The sequence below is a fragment of the Lissotriton vulgaris genome, chromosome 4_1 (assembly GCF_964263255.1).
Source record: "Lissotriton vulgaris chromosome 4_1, aLisVul1.2, whole genome shotgun sequence".
Lineage (NCBI taxonomy): Eukaryota > Metazoa > Chordata > Amphibia > Caudata > Salamandridae > Lissotriton > Lissotriton vulgaris.
The window spans coordinates 1,988,020,761-1,988,036,405 of NC_141691.1; positions in this window are offsets into that span (position 1 = coordinate 1,988,020,761).

Here is a 15,645-nt window from a genome sequence, read left to right on the forward strand (position 1 = left end):
TCTTTGTGTGCTGAATTGAGATTTTTTTATTTTTCGCTAATATTGAGGTAGGGAGTTTCCTGTTTTGGGCTGCATGCTTTTCTCTTTGCTCCTTACCGTCTCCAGATTAAAGCACTTTTTTCTCATGTCGAGCACTTACAGGGGGCGGACCCGGGAGAGCGGCCTTTGAAGTGCACTTTACACGGCCGGCCGGCAGTGAAACTGAAAGCACGGCCGGCCGGCCGTGAAAGCCTTTGATGACGCAGCAGGGGCCTTTGAAGTGAAGCTAAGCTTCAGTTCAAAGGTGTGGGAGAAGTGCGGGAGGGAACAGACGGCGATTTGGTGATGTGCACGTGCATTTTAGGTCAATGCGCAAGCGCATTGACCTAAAAGCCACGGGCACAGCACCAAATCGCCAAGTTGGGTAAAGTCTGTTTAAGCTCCTATAGAGCTTCGCCAGCTATGCGCATGCGTACAGCAGGCGAGCCCTAAAAATGACATAACTATGAATAAGGGCAAACACCATTGAGGGCAAATGGGACTCTATTGGGTAAGGGCAACAAGGAACATGCTATTCAGTTTCAGGCTTAAATTAGGGACGGTAAGTTTAAAACACATTAGTCAGTGAATTTCTAAAGCCTATAAGTGATTCAAACCCTAATCTTAGTCTATCTAACTTAGATCCTACACATTAATAATTTTCATAACACTTTATTTAAGCAAAAACCGTTTCAATATGCCCTACAGGAAAGGGGAAAAATGGAACATACTAATAAACAGTTTGCATAAGCAATATTAGAGAGAACAGAGAGAATATCATGGGCATAGAGGCTTTATTAAAGAACAGGAAGGAAAGGATAGTAGACGGACTCCCACAGGTATATTTACCTAGAACAGGAATGAGGACTAACCCTGGCCACGGGTCAGCTTCAGGAATAGACGAGGACAAGGACCCTCAAGGATTTAGGATGCCAGTAGATGAGCAGGTACAGCTCACCGGAAAACCAGGACAGGATACCCCTCAGGATTTGGGTCAGGACTGGGCTCACCAAGGGCACGACCAACACCTGCAGCTTCGGATGCAAAGCCTGCGCTACCCCCTCACTGCACGGAATCTGCCAGTAACCCCGATTGGGTTCTCGAATCTCCAAGCAAAGTGCTCCGCCAGCACTTAAGACTATTTCCACCCCTTGGAGTTTGTGGAAATTCGGACAGAGCGCTCCGCAGCTCTCTGTATCAATCACCTATAGAGTCGTGGGGTCGGTGACAGGTCAGCTATTCGGACAAGTCGGACAACTTTCCCTAACTAAACTAGGCTTGATATACCCTTTTTGGGTCCCCAGACCACACACAAATGTTGCAAGTGACAAGGTCCTAACTTACGATTGGTCAGGAGAGGTGGTTAGGTCATAGTCACCACCAAAATTCTGGGTTCCCATGCTTAATATTTATTCTTCAGTACCCACCCCTTACATTCCAGTTCCCAGGGTATGAGAAAGGTGTAAAACAATAGAGTACACATAAGAATATACATTTGTAACAATTTTAGGTACAGCCGAATTCTCTTCCCAGTGCATGGAAGATGTTCTCAGGCGCATCTCAGCTTCAGGAGCCAGCTGGCTTGGGTTTGCTTCTGCGCGGTTCGGCTTCTCCCACATCACGTGACAGGGTTGTAGGAGGTTTCAAAGATGGCGCCGATCCCCACTCGCAGGCCCCAAGTACGCGGTACATGAAAAGTAAGCGAAAACAAATTAATAACACAGAAAAATAGAATACACTGTACACCATGATACTCTACTCTGCACCCCTTACTTCATAATAACTATAGCGATTAAAGGTTAAGCGGAAATGTATAGGAATGCAATGCTGCATGGGCAAGCAGAACGCGTGGTTACAGATAAGCGGCCATATTAGCTACAATGCGCATGAGCGAACTCTCCCTCCAAATCTGCGAGTGCGTCACGTCACATGGGTATGACCGACGCATGCGCAGACTGAATTTCTGAGAAGCGGCCATTTTGTAGTATGCAAGCGGAGTTAGGATTAATAGACACATAGGCAAGCGTCTTTGGGACACCCGCGTGTACTGGAAAAGTGAAATATTAATAACAAACAGGGTTGGTTAATACTATTACAAGTTAACGAGGTTCATGAATGTGAGCAAGTCGCTTTACGTGCAAATCCTTACTCCATCAATCCCCTCTTTGATGATATTTACTATCATCACTATTAATGGAAACAGATGCCAACTTCATTTTTCTCACATCTCACTCATTTCTATTTCAACAAATTTGTTGTTAAGCCTCTTTTCAGCATCCTTATTAGGATGGAAACTCTTGGCTTTCTTATATATCTGGTTTCTTAACTCTTCTAACTCAAGTTCGTCAATATTTCTCTTGACTCCTCTCTTATTTACTGTATACTTCTTTCTACACTTTTCACATTTGCAATTAATTATTATTATGAACACAATCAGACTTATTCCAGCTATTGGCATCAGTATTTTCCCTACAAGGCTGCGACCTATGTTAGTAAACCAACTACCTACAGAGGAGAGACCATCAGTTAGTCTCTTCCAGGCACTATCAACCTCCAGTGGTTTGAGTTCTTTTTCCAAATTAGTTATGTTTTGTACATATTTCTGTATTTCTACACTCTTATCAGGAATGTAAGTGCAACAATGTTGTGCCTTGGGGGGCGTGGCTTGGACGCCGATCGGGATGGCGGCGTGAGCTCGCAGCTCCGCGCGGAATCCCGCTAATTTTCCTGTTTTCGGTACCCTGGGCGACCCGGAGACGAAGCTCCTGCCCTCTGAAGTGTAAGGGGACAGCCGGGCACGATCGGAGAGTCGCTGGGGGACTGCTGGCCCCGAGGAGATCGAGCCGAAGAGACGACCGAGGTGTTGCCGAGGGTGCGAAGAAAATGGCGGCGAGGAGGCCGGGCGGCCCCGTACTTTCGCTTTGAGCCGAGTTGTCGCCGACTGGCAAGTGATCCTGCAATCGGCTGTTCGAAGCACTGGGATCAGCGGTGCGGTGTCCGGAGACCAGGGGACGCTGACCTGCCTTGCCCGGACCTTGGGGACCCTCGCTGGCCGCCGTCCCGGGACCCATCCTTCCCCCCTCAGGCTACCGAGGGGGTCAGCTGAACGGAGTTCGTCAAGCTGGTCATTGCTCCCGAGGGCATCGGTGGCGACATTGAACACTGCCCGGGGCCAGGGGGCTGGCACTGAACTAAGAGAGCGGACGCCAAACGGGCTCCTGGGCCTGTGACGCAGCACCCTGGAATGGCGGCGATCGGAGGGTCGATGGCCGAGGAGCGTGCTGAGGGGGACCCGGCGACATCAACCCGGCTGGGCGAGACTCCCTCCCCGGAGCTGGGCCAGGAACAGCGGCTGAACCGGCGTTTGGATGCCATACTCGATGCGATCACCTCGACTAAGGAGGCGCTGCACCAAGACATCGCCCAAGTGGCCACGGGCCTGGGGCTGCTACGGGCGGACCACGCGAAGCTAGCGGACAGGGTCAAGGACCATGACCAACTGTTGCTGGACCTGAAGCCATCGGTGGTGACCGCGGAACACAGGATCACGGATATATTGGCCCGGTTGGACTCGCTGGAGCGACGGGCGGAGGATGCCGAAGGCCGCAATAGACGGAACAACGTGCGGGTCGTAGGCCTGCCAGAAAGGATTGAGGGGGAGGATGCGGTGGCCTATATGGAGAACTGGTTCTGCACTTTGGTAGCGCCAGAGGGGCTTACTCCTTTTTTCACTCTGGAGCGAGCTCACCGGGTACCTGCTCGCCCGCCGGGGCTTGGCCGCCCCCCCCGACCGATGGTGGTGCGGCTCCTCCACTACAAGGACCGGGATCTCCTTATCCAGCGGGCCAGGATGTCGGGCCCATATGAGGTGGAGAACAGTAAGGTCACGATATTCCCGGACTACACCCAAGCGGTCCAGAAAAATAGGGCATCGTTCCTAGCGGTGAAGAAGGAGCTCAGGGAGGAAGGCATCCAGTACTCCTTGCTCTACCCGGCCAAGCTGCGGATCATAATGGATGGCACTACGCACTTTTTTCAGACTCCGGATGAAGTTTGGCAATGGCTGGAGTTGTATAGAGCGGGGACAGACAGATCGCATAAAAGTAGGCGAGATCAACCTAAGCCGCCCCGGGTGAGGCAATCGCAGCGCATCAGGTCCCGCAACAGGCGCCAGCGGGAGAAACGGGAGGCCCAAATGGCGGCGGAGAAGAGGGATGCACTCGCAGCGACGGCGGCCATTACGGGGTCGCGACAGACCAGTGAACTGGCAGAATCGGACTCAGGCGGGGAAGGCAGCAGGACGGGAGAAGAACTCTCAGAGGCGGAAAGCTCGAAGGGGCCGATAGTGACCCCACAGACATCGGATAGCATATTTTGCGGCTGAGACTGCCTTGGGACTTGATCGAGACTTCATGGTAGGGTGGTATCCTGTTGGTGGAGGGCGGGTTGCCGGGTGGGGGGCCTGAGTGCTTAGTAGGGGATGAAGACGCGGGGCGCGGGCTCCGCTAGCTGGGGTCGGCGGTGACTCACCCCCCTTGGGCCCTTAAGGCCGACTGTGGTGGAGACCACAGGGTAGGAGTGTGGGAAGTTGGATCAAGGTTTGGATGGGGGCTGACATTGGGTTCGTGTGCTCTGTCCTGGGGAGTGGGGTTTGGGGAGTTTTTTTGTTCTGGGTGTGTTTGGGGGGGGCAACTGCATTGGGGGGGCTATGAACCTTCGTTATTTGAATCGGACTGCTCGAAGTTGGAATGGGGACATTACCTAATTTGAAATGCCTGACGTGGAATGTCCGGGGGCTGCGGACTATGATAAAACGCCACAAAGTTCATGCATACCTAGTGCGTAGGGGGGTTCAGATAGCTATGCTACAAGAGACTCATCTCACCAAAAAAGAGTGCACTGCTTTGCAGAAAAGATGGCGGGGCCAGGTGTTTGGCACCACTTACTCGGCGTATGCCAGGGGGGTGTTGATCTGGGTGAGGGCGGGGATACCCTTTCAAGTGTTGAATCAAGTGGTGGATCCAGATGGCCGGTTTGTGGCGGTGGAGGGGAGGTTATATGGAAGGGATGTGGTTCTCTGCTGTGTGTATGCACCGAACACTGATCAAGCTCGATATTTTGATGGCCTCTCGGGGTCCTTGGCCTCTTTCCTGGCGGGCCCGATAGTGTTAGGGGGGGACTTCAACTCGATCACGGATGTTGCTCTGGATAGGTCCCATCCCCCCCTGGTGGACTCCCCGGTGCGCAGGTTGGCCGCGCACAGGAAGGACTGGCAGGATAGATGGGGGTTGCTGGATGTCTGGCGGGAGCGGCACAGGGACGCCAGGGATTTCTCCTTTTATTCTGCTCTCCATGACCTGCATGTCAGGATCGATTCGGTGCTCTGCGGTGGGTCCCTAGCCCCATTGATCTCTCATACGGAGTACCTGGCTAGGACCATCTCAGACCATAACCCCCTATTGGTACACATTCAGTGGCAGCGGGAGCGCTCAGCGATACCAACATGGCGGCTTCGGCCGGAGACGCTTGAGGACTCTGTGTTCAGCGATGCGGTCCAGCAAGGCATTGATAGCTATTTCGGAGTGAATGAGGGCACGGCCACGAGTAGGTCCACTGAATGGGATGCAATGAAAGTGGTGGTGAGAGGGGTGTGTTTGGGTAGGTTTTCGAATGCTCGAACGACTGTGTTGAATGCACTCATGAAAGCGGAAGAGACTTTGAGGGACCTGGAGCGCCGCAGGCCGGCTAGGCCGGATTTGCAGACCCAGTTATTGGAAGCAAAGGAAGTGGTTGCCACCGAGACAGAACGTTTAAGGTGCTACGACTACAGGCAGTATATCATCAGAGCACATGCGGAAAGGGACAAGGTGGGCACCCTCTTGGCCAGACTAGCTAACCCGGAACTTAGGGGCTGCTCGGTCCTCAGCATTAGTAATCCGCGGGGGGAGATGGTGTACTCCCAGGCAGCGGTATTGGAATGTTTTAGGGGGTACTATGAGGAATTGTACCAGAGCCAGCTGGGGGTGGGGGTTCAGGACATTGCGGAATACCTAGGGGAGAGGCAGCTTCCGGTCCTGGACGAGGAAGACGCGAGGGAGCTGGGCGGCCCGATCACGCTTGCAGAAATACGGGTGGCCATCAAACATATGGCCCGTAACAAAACGCCTGGGGTGGACGGACTGCCGATTGAATTTTACCAACAGTATGTGTACAGCTTGGCTCCCAGGCTTCTGGTGGTGTATACGGAAGCTTTTGAGGCTGGGGAATTGCCTGGGTCCATGCGAGAGGCCTTGATTGTACCGCTCCTAAAGCCTGGCCGGGATGCAACGGATGTAAGGTCCTATCGCCCGCTATCCATGTTGACGGTGGATTACAAGATTCTGAGCCAAATTCTAGCCACCAGGCTGGCCCCACACATGACGGGCTTGGTACACAGGGACCAGGCCGGGTTTATACCCACGAGGAGCACGGCGCTGAATATTCGCCGCCTAGTGGGAATAATGGACGCCATCTTGGACGGGGAGGGAGCTCCGGCGGCCCTGTCCGTGGACATCGAGAAGGCCTTTGATAGTTTAGAGTGGTCTTTCCTGGATGGAGTGTTGGAGAGGTTTGGCATGGGAGAGGGGTTCCGCAGGTGGACGAGGGTCTTATATACCTCGGCGAGGTTGCGTTTGGGCGGTCTGGTGTCTGCGGCGTACATGGTGGGCAGGGGCCGCGACAGGGGTGCTCCTTATCCCCCCTATTGTTTGCTCTGGCGATGGAGCCTTTGGCGGTCCATGCGAGGTCGGGTGACAGGTACGCGGGGATAGCCAGCGACGGGCAGTGGCACTATATATCGCTATATGCGGATGACCTGCTCCTGTACCTCGCTGACACGGCGCGGGCACTGGACGGAGCGATGGACCTGTTGTCGGAGTTTGGCCGGCTATCGGGCCTTAAGGTCAATTGGGCGAAGACTTGTGTGTTTCCACTGAGAGCAGGATCGCCCGACCCCGGCGGCGATTTAGGCGTGGTCTGGGAGCCATCTTGTTTCACCTATCTGGGAGTCCGCATCTACCACGCGACTGCGGACCTATTGGAGGGCAACATTGGTCGTTGTGTCCGGGCACTGAGGGGCAGCTTGTCCTTCTGGTCGACCCTCCCGCTGACGGTGCTGGGTAGGATCGCACTTCTCAAAATGGTGGCGCTCCCCCGCTTCCTCTACTATTTCCGGACGCTGCCTGTCTGGATTCCTCAGGGGGTCTTTAGAGACCTGAGGTCAATGATTATTGGCTTCCTATGGGGGCATGGCCGCCGAAGAGTGGCCCTGAGCACGCTACTTCGCCCCAAGATAGAAGGGGGCATGGCTGTGCCCGATTTCGAGCTGTACTATCTAGCGGCGCAGTTGCAGGTCCTTACGCAGAACGTGGCTAGGGTGTTTCGGGGTCCAGAGGAGGACCGGGATCGGGGGATACAACGCCACGTACTGTCCTATATTATCATGCAACAGAGGCTTGAGTTGCGGGGCCTCACTATGGAGGAACGGACACTCCGGCTGTGCTGGCAGAGGAGCCTTCGGAGAGCGAAGGCCTAGCGGCCTTATGCTCCAGAGATCCCGATCGGCATGCTGACGGCCTTGCCGCACGGGGGAGATTGGTCCCCATTGCTGGATTGGGAAGAGGCGGGACTGCAGGTAATAGGCGACCTATACATAGACGGGGCTTTGGCACCGTTCGAAGCGCTCCGGGACCAGTTTGGGTTGCCCGACGGGGGGTTCCTCCTGCACGCGGCGGTGGTGGCTGCCATACAGAAGCACTGGAAAGGGGGACTCATGGAACCGACAATGACTATGGCGTGCCAGTATGTGGTAATGGCGGCAGGTACGTTCAAAGCTGTGACGTGCCTCCATAACAGGATGCTGAATGAGGGACTGGAACCGCTCCAGGGGCTCAAGTCTAAATGGGAGGAGAGTGTGGGTCGGCCCATACCGGACACGGCGTGGGGCCATATCCTGCGGCGCACGTGGAAGGGCACGAGAAATGCGCGCTTTCAGCAAGTACACTTCTATGTGCTTCATAGGGCCTACTTAACTCCTGAGAAATTACAGCAGTACTTTCAGGTACCGGATGCCCGATGCCCACGGTGTTCGTCTCTGGGAGCGGACATGGACCATTTGTTCTGGGGGTGCTCGCACTTGGAGGCCTACTGGGCGGAGGTAGGGGACCTCCTGAACGAAGTGACTGATAGGGAGGTGGACTTCGATATGGCGGCATGCCTGCTGCTCTGGTTCCCGCACACCAAACACACCAAGGTGACGAGCAAATTCATTGATCTGGGCCTGATATTGGCGCAAAGGGAAATATCGTGGCATTGGAAGTCCAGGGGGGGGACCCTCACTGCGTAGATGGAAGAATGAATTGCTGCGGTGGTCTGACTGCGAGAGTGTGCTCCGGATGACGCAGGCCGTCAAGATGGGGAATGAGAAGGCATTGGATGCGGCACGTGCATGGGAGTTAGTGGTGCAGGCTTTGCGTGATTCTATGGTGGAAGATGAGGACGGTGAGACTTAGGCCGGTGGACACCGCGGGGCGAACACAAACAGTATTATAACCCGCACTGTAATGGATCCATCCAACTTGTCAGGACGAGGCATACACCTTAGCAGTTGCCAGGGGGGGGGGGGTTGGGGGGGTTAGTTAATGGGAGTTTGGGGTGGGTCGGAAGCCACATGGATGGTGGCCCGCCAGGGCACCTTGGAATTAATAGGATGGTGGGGTACTGCGTGGAGTGAGGAATGGCTGGGGGGAGCGGCCAGGCAGGATAGATATACAGTACCTGGGGCAGGTCCCGACAGGGGCGGTACCACTGATTACCACTGGGATGGCTGACGGGAGCAATGTTGAGGGTGGGGGGGTAAAAGCAGATACGTAAAACGACATATCAACCATGGTCCCTATGGGACGTGCACCGTGATGTTTTCCTCTTGAGTGGAGTATTATGCCGCCCGGCCTCCGGGATGCGGGCTGAATGGCTGTGTACGATCTGTGTTTTACTACTGAACGGGGGATGTCACGAGTGAACTGGCTGACTAATTGTATCCTGTGGTTTATAACTCTGCAATAAAAATATATTTAAAAAAAAAAAAAAACAATGTTGTGCCTTCAGCATTCTGCAGACTCCGCCCTCTTTTGCCAATAAGGTATCAAGAGCAAGGCGATTCTGTAAAACCATTGATCTGATCGCAACCATTTCAGTATTGACCAGCAGGAATCCAGCAGCAGTGTCAGTTGACAACCGATACACTACTGTAGATAATTTGCAGATACGGTGAGTATTCAGAACCACTCACACTCCAGGTATCAGTGCACTAAATATATCACCTATAATTTCTCCTACACTTTCACGTCTACTACGCACTAAACCATTAGTATTTTCATTGCTTCCAGCGACGTTGTTCACATGGTATATTTTCGGGAAGACAATGCCAAAATAGCAGCTTCCATACCAGTGATCCAGCAATTTGAAATAAGCCTTGTTTCCACATATATAATAAATTCCGGGAAACACAGGTTCTGACCCATTTTTGAAACCCCAACCTCCAATTACCTTGTAATTATGTTCGCATTCACTGGAACCGATGAATACATTGTTATAATAACTAGTCTTTTCTCTATGAAGACAGAGTTTCCCTTTTCGTTCAAAATCCAACAACAGTGCAGGATTTGCCTCGCCATTTGAGGTGCCTTCCATGTTTTCAGCCCATTTAGGAGTTTTCTGTCTCTTATCATTGGCCTTTCTTTGGAAACTCTCCCTTCTCTTTTCTGCTGTTTTCAAAAACATTTTCTCTTGCTCATGTAATGAACAAGTCAAATTATCTCTTCGAGCTTCATTCAAATCTATGTCACCTATAGTCAGAAAGTATTCTCCCATGTAACGAGTCACTTCGCTTCTGACATGCACAATATTCAGGTGTCCCCGAATAAGCAGTTCAGAAAAAATCACGTCAGTGTTTGAATAGTAGTACTGTAAAGTGCTTCTATAAAATAAGCTTGCTAATATACTACAGGATATTCCATAGGTCAGGGGTAAATGATGATAGGTCACGCCTTCAGCTACTGAAGTAGGTAGCTTCATACAAACATAACAATCTTCTATTTCCATAGCTTTTATGTAATGCACTAAAAGATTTGCAAAGACATTTAAATGTGATCTGTTTCTCATTTTGTGAAAATGTAGTCCTTCCTCATCTGGTGCTTCTAAGTCAGGTCGTGTTTGTCTCAGGCTGACTGAATTGTCACGTCTTTCTACATTTCGTGGTGTTTCTTCAGTATGTACACCTTCTGAATCTGGGGTCATCGGTTTAGTAGGGTACAGGTTAGTATCTTTACTTATCATAAAAGGTATAAAGACTGTTAGTCCTATCCATACTACTATAACTATTGCTACGCTGCACAAGCATATCTTACAGCAAGTTTTACAACAATTCCCTCTAGGTCTTCCATTTACATTTGAATCAGACATTTTTGCTTACAGGTGGCTTTCCAACCCCTCTTTGTTTCTTAATATAAGAGGCTTACGCAGTTTCACTTTTTCAAGGTGGGTCTTCTACCTCAGAACTCTGATCCTCGATCGAATTTTGATCGCTTCTGTCACTCTCTTCAGGGTCATCAATCTCTTCCAACACCAAATAGGTCCATTCAGGACTCCGATAGATTTTATTTAGCCTTTTCACTCTGGTACTGCGTCTGTTTTGCTGAGCTCCTGCTTTCTGTCTTTCACTAGCAGCTCTTTTTCGGTCTTCTATTTTCTCCTCTACTGTTTTCAATCTTAGTTTCAGCCTCTTTATGTATCTTGGTTCACTTTTCTTCTTGAGCCTTTTAGTGGTCGAGGAAACTTGACCCTCTTCGTGAACTCTTTTATTTTCGCTCTGTTGTGGCACTATTGTTTTGGCAGTGTCCTTTTCCCTTCCTGTCTGACTAGTTCCAGGTCTTTCATCAGTTTCTTCTGTCTGGTTTCTAAGCTGGCCTTGCTCAGGTATATTTTGTATTTGACTTTGGTCTTCAACTGGTTTGGACTCTGCTTCCTGAACACGTTCGTCTATGTCTATCTGTTCCCGTTCATGCACTTCGAACCCTTGATTTTCTTCCGCATGAACTTCAGCTTTAATTACTATCTGTCCCTTTTCAGTCTCTGGAGTTTTCGGAGAAGTGTCGATGACTTGGTCTGTCCCTACTTGACCTATTCCCTGATCAGGTCTGACGTGAATCTCGATAACCTGACCTTCTTCTTCTAGCCCTGTCTCGTCCTCACTATCCCACTCTCTATCTAGGTAGGAATACTTTCTGGTTCTTATTGGATCAAGAATCAGGTCGTCGGCCCGGAACCATTCGTCTTGACTGGTGCTCGGTAGTATCACGTCAGCTAGATCCGGACCCTCATCTGGAGTCTCCTCAGCTGCACCACCTTCAGCTCTTCTTCGGTTACCTTCTTGGTATGGCTGGCATGAATCCACTTTGGCATGCCAGCACACTTTACAGCAGTGGTAGTTACAAGGATCACTTGCCTTGGTTTTCCCCACTTTGGTCCAAGACAACTCTTCCGGGTGTGCTTCTTCAACACCACCCAATCTCCAGGTTTCAGTTTATGGGCTGGAGTGGTTGGCCATTCGACAGCAGTCTCCCCAATCTGGTGAGAAATAGAACGCACTTGGTCACCCAGCTGCCTGCAGTATTCTAGCACCAAATCATCAGAAATACTCAGCAGTTTGTGTCCAGGTACCCATGCCTGTCGCATCACTCTACCCATTAGTACTTCATGGGGGCTCAGGCCTGTCTTTCGGTTTGGAATACTTCTCAATCCCATCAAGACAAGGGGTAAAGCTTCTATCCAGTTCAATTTTGTGGAATTACACATTTTGGCCAATCTTGACTTTATAGTGCCATTCACTTGTTCGACTATTCCAGAAGCCTCTGGACGATATGCACAGTGTAGCTTAGGCTCAATCTTGAATGCTGTATAGAGCTCTTTTAAGATGTCGTTGGCAAAGTGCCCACCTCTATCTGTTTCGATTGTCTCTGGAAAACCGTACCTAGGTATTAGCTCCCTGAGTAACAATTTGGCTACAGTAAGGGCATCAATTTTCTTTGCTGGGTATGCTTCCACCCACCTTGAGAATAGGCAAACTATTACCAAGACATATCTGTATCCTTTACACATAGGCAACTGAATAAAGTCTGCCTGTAATCTGACAAAAGGACCTTCTGCTTTTCCAATTGTACTTTGCTCTACCACAGTCCTCTTTCCTGCGTTGAACTGCTGACACACCAGGCACCTCTGGCAAAGCCCATCCGCAATGTTCCTGAACTTTGAATTGTAGAACACTTGGTGAAACATTCGGCACATTGCATCCCTCCCAATATGGGTATCTCCATGAATCATCCTGGCCATTGGGGCAGCCATACTATCTGGTAACACAGGCACATCCGTCTTATCAACCACAACTCCATCTCTTTCCCTGAGCTGACATTCCTCAGTCTCCCATCTTTGTTTTTCCTCCTCCTCTGCTGCTTGCTGCAACTCCCTTAGTTCCCTCCAGGTAGATACATTCTCAAACACCATAAGTTGGCAGCTGTTTCCGCCCCCCCATACTTTGATTTTTAGGGACATTTTGTATCGGGCACAATACTGGGCAATTTGGTCAGCATATCTATTTCCGGCTGTCACATCGTCATTACCAGACTTGTGAGCAGCACATTTGACTACTGCCAATTCTTTGGGCAACTGGATTGCTTCCAGCAGGGTTTGCACCACTTTTCCATTTCTGATAGGGGTACCTGAGGAAGTCATGAATTCTCTTTGCAACCATAGCTGGCCGAAGTCATGAACAACCCCGTAACCATATTGACTGTTAGTGTATACGGTTACTCGTTTATTTTTCCCTTGCTTGCAAGCTCTGGCCAATGCGATTAGCTCAGCCACTTGGGCAGATTTTATTTCACTTAAATAGGATGCTTCTAGGGTCGTTTCCAGTGTGACTAGGCAGCACTCAACCCGCCATCCTCATGTCTCAAACAGGAGCCATCCACAAACATCACTAGGTCCTCTATGGGAAGGGCCGTTTCTTTTATATTAGGACGTGGCTTGGTACTAAACTCAGTCAGGTCAATGCAATTATGCTCAATTTCGCCCTCCACTTCTGCATTTTGGGTGAGAGGCAACAAGGTTGCAGGGTTTAAAATATTGCATTGGGAAATTATTACATTCTCTACACCAATAAGAATTCTCTCCTACTTAGTCAGCCGACTAGGAGTGAGATACTGGGTCTTGGTTCGGGTTAATAGAATCACAACTGAATGTGGAACATAAACCGTTACAGGATGTCCCATGACAATGTTTTCACTGGTTTCTAGACTCGTGCAAGTAGCAGCTACTGCCTTCAGACACCTGGGAAGCCCAGCAGCCACGGGGTCCAGAGTGGCTGAAAAGTAGGCCACTGGACGTCTGGTCAGGCCATGTTCCTGTGTTAGGAATGAGAGTGCACAATTGGCTTGTGTATCACAAAATAACTCAAAGTTCTTGGAGTAATCAGGCATTCCTAGTGCAGGAGCAGAGCACAGACAGTTTCGTAATTTTATCCAGGCTGTCAGCTTTCATCATCCCAACTAACTGGATCATCTGCCCCTTTCTTGGTCATCTTTATCAAAGGTGTGGCTAGAACAGCAAATCCCACAATCCACTGTCTGCAGTATCCCACAACTCCTAGGAACATTCTGACTTCCTTCTGGGTCCTGGGTAATTCCATATCTCGAATTATCCTAATTCTTTCTAAAGTGACCCTTCGGATACCTTTTTCTATCTGGTGTCCCAGATACTTCACTGAATTTTTACAAAACTGCAATTTGTCAGGTGATACTTTATGTCCTCCTTTGCCCAAATGATTCAGCAGGGCAATGGTATCAGTAACACAGTCGCTTTGACTTTTAGACGCCACTAAAAGGTCGTCTATGTACTGAACCAAGACAGGTAGGACTAAAGATTCAAGGCATCTTTTTAGAATCTGATTAAATATTGAGGGGCTTTCTGTGTACCCCTGAGGGACACGATTCCAGACATAGACATGACTGTCAAACTCAAACGAGAAAAGAAATTTGCTGTCTGGATGCAATGGGATGGAAAAGAACGCATGGCACAAATCTATGACAGTGAACCATTCTGCATTCCAAGAGATCTGATACAGGATTACTGCAGGGTTTGGCACAATGGGACAACAAGGTACAACAATCTGGTTTACCTTTCGCAGGTCCTGCACTACCCTCTACTTTCCGCTAGGCTTCTTGATTCCAATTATGGGTGAGTTACAAGGACTTCTCATTACTTCCTGTATTACGTTTGCCTCCAGTAATCTGTTTATTTCGAGTGCGACTCCAGCTTTCACTTCTGCACTCATTTTATACTGTCTAGTTTTCGGGTAGGTAGCATTGGGTTTAATGGCTATTTTAACTGGGTCCACATTTGCCATTAATCCTACATCTCTCCAGGTGAAATCCCACACCTCTGGTATCACCTTTTGTTGGAGTTCTTCAGGCAAGTCATGAATGGTCAGAGTTTTAACTGCTGCATCGGACCTTAGCAACATTAGTTTGTACAGGCCATCTTCATCTGGGGTCTGAATTTCGTCACCATTTGGTGTGCAAAAGATGGTACAGTTCATTTTGCACAACAAATCACGTCCTAGTAGATTTACTGGACTGGAATCGCAGACCACAAATCTGTGCATTTCTTTGAAATTTCCTATAGAAATCTCCATGGGTTCAGTTACAGGAGTGCTAATTATCTGGTTTGATACGCCCACTACTTGGATTGCTTCTCCCGAGAGGGGTAGGTTAGGAACATCCGCTGTTCTCACAGTCGAACGGGTAGCTCCAGTGTCCAACAGAAAGGTGACATCATTTCCCTCAACCTTTCCTTCAATGTATGGCCCTGTCTGGTCTACCGGTAGGGAGGTGCCAAGCACGCACTCCCCTTCCTCCCCCCTCCGGCCCGTCAGTATGGTTCATCACAGAGGAATGTATCATTTAACAGGAATTGTGAAGTTGCTGCATTTCTCTCATTCTGTCCTTCCCATACTTCAACCCTCTCATTCTGTTGAGCCTGATTCTTATAATTAAGTCTAGGAGCTCGAGGCAATGGAGGTGGATTCACCTGTTGCTGATTCTTTCGTGGCCCCTCTTTCTGCACCTGTGGATTTAAACCATTTATGGGGGCATTACCAGCCTGTAAATGTGGACACTCGTCTCTCCACTGCCCTATCTGCCCGCACCCGTGACAGGGGAACTTTTTCTTAGCCTCTTCTTTCCTCATTTTTACTCTAGGTTTCCCTCCCCCCCCAAAGTTAGGGTTTGGAGCATTACTATTCAATTTGCTTAACTGTTTTTCTTGTTGCTCGGCCAATTTTACTTGTGCCCACATCACTTTCTCCTTCAGGGCCTTCTTTTTGTTCTCCATTTCATCCTCGCAGTACTTAGCGTACTTGAGGACATCATCTATGGGCTTTCTCTGCCAACAGATTTTATTGTCTCTAATCCACTGGGATATTTCCGGTCTCAAACCCAACACAAATCGATAAATGAAATGAGTCATATCCTTCAT